We start from the raw sequence: 4,872 nt of genomic DNA on the forward strand, positions 1-4,872 counted from the left end.
ATTTTGTTCAGTATATATATATATATATATATATATATATACTGTATATATATGAATACAGTACTGTGCAAATGTCTTAGGCCATTAGTATTTTCACCAAAAAAAATGGTTTTAAGACAGTTATTTCTATCTTTTTCTGTAGTGTGTCAGTAGTAAATATCAGTTTACATTTCCAAACATTCCTTTTGCCATTAATTGTAATAATCCGGTGTGATTTTTGTATGCACAAGGTGTCTGACAACAACCAGTGCTCCACACAGATATCTGATCGCACCATCATCCAGTCTGTCTGGGATTACATGAAAAAACTGAGTCAGACTAAATCCAGATGAACTGTGGCAACGTCTTCAAGACACTTGAAGAAACCTTCCTGCAAATCTACAGTACCGTGAAAAGTTTTAGGCACTTGTGTAAAAATGCTGTAAAGTGAGGATGCTTTCAAAAATAATGTCATAAATAGGTTTTATTCATCAATTAACTTCTTTTAACTAAATCAAATCAACACTTGGTGTGACCACCCTTTGCGTTTAAAACAGCTTTTGTCCTAGGTACACTTGTACATAGTTTTTCAGGAAGCGTAGGAAGGTTTCTTCAAGTGTCTTGAAGACGTTCTTCAAGTGTCTTGAAGGAAGACATTTTGACAAAGCAAGTTATGGAAAGGAATGACGTTGATATGCAAATAAATCGCACAGCATATAAAATATTATCCTTTATCAATGAAGGGGCAAATACATAAAATGGCAACACTAGTACTGAAGCTGGTTGTCTGGAATAATAAATGAAATATGAATACTTGGAATATTATAGCAGTAGGTGGCATTGATGCGCTATTTTAATTTGATAAAGTAGTTAGACTCCGACAACCAAAAGAGTCACCCGACAAAAGGTATAATTGGGGCATGTTGGGAACACGGGAAAAGGAAAGTTAACAGTTTTGGATGGATCATTAAGGACTTAGTGCAGGACATGAAATTAAATGAGAACAGTGTCATTCCAGCAGTAATATTACCGGCAACGCCAATATGGATTTTACCACAACCAAATATAGATCTATTCTTATTGGAATCAAGACAAGATAAGGATCAGAGTATGTTAGAAGCAGAGATGACAAAAGAATATATTGGATCCAAGTATGAACAATATATACAGGTTTACACAGATGCATCTAAGGATCCACAGAATGGTCAGGTGGGGGTAGCATATATCATTCCAAGGTTGAAAGTAGCAAGAGGGAAAAGAATAACAGATCGTGTTTCTGTGTTTACAGGAGAGTTAATAGCAATTATGATAGCAATGAATAAAATAAATGAAATAGGACTAAGCAGATCTGTAATATGCTCAGATTCAAGCTCAGCTTTGTTATGCCTAGAAGCTCAAAAGTCAGAAACTAGGCAAGATATTGTTTTGGAGATACTACAGATATTGTACATGATACAACAGACAAATAAAATAGTTCAGTTTTTGTGGGTTCCGGCACATACTGGAGTATCAGGGAATGAAGCAGCAGACAAGTTAGCAAAACAAGTTATGGCAAAGGAAAATATAGATATGGAAATAATGTATAGCAAAGCAGAACTCAATAATAAAAAGGAGATAAATAAAAACTGGCAATCTTATTGGGATAATGAACAAACGGGAAGGGAAGGCATCTACACTTAATTCAACCATTGGTAGGAAGAGGAAGGAATTCAAGTGGGAGAAGGAAAGAAGACTGTATTATTTCTAGATTAAGACTTGGACATACAGGTCTTAATTCAACAATGCATATAATAGGAAAACACCCTACAGGATTGTGTGATTGGTGTGGTATTAAAGAAACAGTGGAACATGTACTCATTAAGTGTAATAGATATTCAGAGGAAAGAAGTAATCTAATAGAAGAATTTAAGAAGAAAGGTGTTCAACAATTAACATTAAAAAAGCTTTTAAATCCAGTAGAAGGGGATCATTTATTAATAAAAAAATTAAATAGAGCTCATTTAATGAATAGAATATAGATAGGCTATTGTTATTATTGTTGTTATTATTAATAATGATAGTAATGGTAGTGATAGTGATAATAATAGTAGTATTAATATTGTTGTTATTTCTCCTCTCTGGACTGTGATGGACTTGGGCTGTAGATGGAGGAGCTGTTTTCTGAGCTCCAGATGTCGCTGTTTCTCTGTAATCTTTCTTCTCTGATCTCCAGCAGGAACTGACGTTTGTGTCTGTCTACGACTACATGAGCAAATTTTCCAGCTGGAGGAAAATGTCCAGCGTCAAAGATCGGAGACTCTGAAGGTGGGAATCGTCATTTATTCACACAAACTCTTACAATTAAGCTAAGTTTACCCGTTTGCTCTATTTGTCCTCCTACCGGAAGTATAGTAGGTTGTCCGAGTATTTGTGTTTGTTTTTCTCCTGCTTGTGTTTTCACTTTTCTTGGCGCGGGAAGTGCGCCGAAATGCCGAAATATTTGCTAAAACATTGCGTAAAAGTTTCGGAAACAACTTTTTACGAGAGATCTTTTGTTTAAGTATCAAGACGTAGTTTTATGAGATGTTTTACAATGTTCGTGGCAGAATATTTACTGTGCTGACAGCAATATTTGAAATATTTATCTGTATTTATGGCAGTCTAGCGACTGGTGGCTTCTTTGGTTATCTATTTTGTTGTATACTTTGCAACATAAACGTTTGTTTAATTTCTGAAAAGTCTTTTAAACAGTATTTCTCCTTTATTAATTATTCTGGTAAGTCGGGGTTGCATTTCTATTTTGATCACTTAAATTGAACAATATTTCATATAATATATTCAATAAATCCCTGTTGCGTTCAGAAAAGGTTAATGAAAGCTAGTGATGAAGCTCAACTCTCTGCTGCACCTTCACTAAAAGGGTAAAGCCCATAACACTAATTTATCCTATAGGATTTTACATAAATTCTATCATTCTCTCATCTGTTTTGTCTCAAGTTGCTGATAAGTTTTTATATGCCAGAAAATATGATGCTTCCCATTGCATTGTTTGCTTGGTCCGCCATTCCGCATTTTTTCTTATTTCAAACCAGCTGAAATAGCACAGTTGATGGTATGTGTAATAATTATAATGTCTGAATGTTTCTGCTAGGAATAAAAGCTCTTTTGTATGCCGGTTTGAGTCAATATTGTTGTGGTAACTTAACTGGTTGGAGAAGCAGGTTTTGTCTTGTTTTTTGACTTTTCCCAGACATAACTGAAATAGGCTTGTGTAATTTTGTGGATTCAGCACATATGGCTTCTTTAAAAGTTCAACTGAAATGGTTGCATGTAATCGTGTTGTTCTTGCGTCGTTTTATTTATATGCATGAATCATGTGCCTTGGGTATGCTAGCTGGATATGCATGTGTAACTTATTTTTTGTCTGTCCTGCAATTGTTTTCTGTCACCTAAACTCACTGTATTGTGTTTACTGTATCTGAATATGTGTAATGACAGATTTCACACATTACAAGTGCTGTATTGTGTTGTCTATCATCCATTTACCCTTCTGGACATTCTCACCTCTTGGGAACTATTTGTCTTCCCTTGACATGTTTTGCAAGTGCTTAGAAAAGCATCTCAAACTAAACTGTGTATTTCAGACTCATGCTTTGTGTTCAGTCTATTTCTGAGGCGTAAAAGCGAACCGATGTTCATAAACTGACACGCTGTCATCTAAAAGCTATATGCATTATAGTTATGACTTCCGTTTTGATTTGACACCACCTTTGAATGGTTTTCCATTTGTGGGTTTTCAAATGCATAAACAAGTGATGTTTCTCATTGTTAAAACAGTGCAGTCAGGCATGCACCCTGAGGGGTGAGAACTGTTCCCAGGAGGTTTGAGCTGCAAAGATTTGATAAATCCGTGAGCACAGAGTATGCATGCCACCTGCTTTTATACTTCTGACATGAAAAAGAGAAGGAGAAACAGTAACTAGATGTTGCGCTCCATATGTTTTGTCATATCTGTCATAGTCATCTTAAATAATATATTTTGAACCAGAAAACAGATCTAACGAAGATCTGTTGGGTTGTTAGTCAACAAAATGCTGTTTTTATAGAAGGTTTAGCACTATAAAATGGGCCATTTTTTATGCGTGTATGTGTGTGTGTGTGTGTATATATATATATATATATATATATGTATGTATGTATGTGTATGTATATATTTTTTTTATAACAAGTGCAAAGTCTCATCGGTTTTGAGCACAGAGTTCTTCATGATTTCATAATGTAGCATACTAAATACTTAAGCATCATCTTTTTGCACAATTGATGCCTTACTAGCTGCGTTTCCATCCACCTATTTTTATGCACATTTTGGAATATCGCATAAAAAAACGCTGGATGGAAACGCCAAGATGCGCATAAATTCTAAAAATGCACATAAAAAACTTATGCGCACATTTGAGTTGGATAAATCCGATAAGATTTTATTTTATCCGATAAGAAAAAATGCGCATAAACTACGATGGAAACGCATTTACCGAATAAATTCCTCCATGCGCATCGAAAAAGTCAGCCAACACACTTCCAAATGACAACAAACATTTAATTCTTAAGAGTATTTAGATCATGGAAATTAAGTATCAGAATATTAGCCACCTTAAGAAACTTGAATAAATAGTAAATAAACATTTTCTAACAAAAAGTGCAAAGTAACAAGTATAAAAAAAGAAAAATGCACAAATAACTTGTATGGAGATTTTTCCATTTACAGATTTTTTCCTGACCTTCTTTTCCCTGTAAATTAAGGGTGCACACTATTGCTGAAAAACACAATCACTACTCCGCAGTCAGATGTCTGTATGCAAAAAGGCACAGATCCCTAAACAAGGCCATATCTGCAGATGAAACTTTTTTGTAGAA

At 34.7% G+C, this 4,872-nt stretch overlaps 1 protein-coding gene and 1 pseudogene across 1 annotated transcript in view; one reads left to right on the forward strand and one right to left on the reverse strand.

Moving 5' to 3' along the window:
• Positions 1 to 4,872, reverse strand: part of LOC107715198 (reticulocalbin-2-like) — a 15,758-nt pseudogene that overhangs the window by 9,400 nt on the left and 1,486 nt on the right.
• LOC107715240 (phosphatidylinositol 4-phosphate 3-kinase C2 domain-containing subunit alpha-like) overlaps positions 2,201 to 4,872 on the forward strand; it is a 38,174-nt gene continuing 35,502 nt past the window's right edge. Inside the window, exon 1 of the mRNA XM_016521321.1 lies at positions 2,201 to 2,283. The gene's annotated coding sequence lies outside the window, so the exon portion shown is untranslated. The remainder of the gene's footprint in view (positions 2,284 to 4,872) is intronic.

Source organism: Sinocyclocheilus rhinocerous, unplaced genomic scaffold (genome assembly GCF_001515625.1).
Source record: "Sinocyclocheilus rhinocerous isolate Xijiao unplaced genomic scaffold, SAMN03320098_v1.1 scaffold659, whole genome shotgun sequence".
NCBI classification, from domain to species: Eukaryota; Metazoa; Chordata; class Actinopteri; order Cypriniformes; family Cyprinidae; genus Sinocyclocheilus; species Sinocyclocheilus rhinocerous.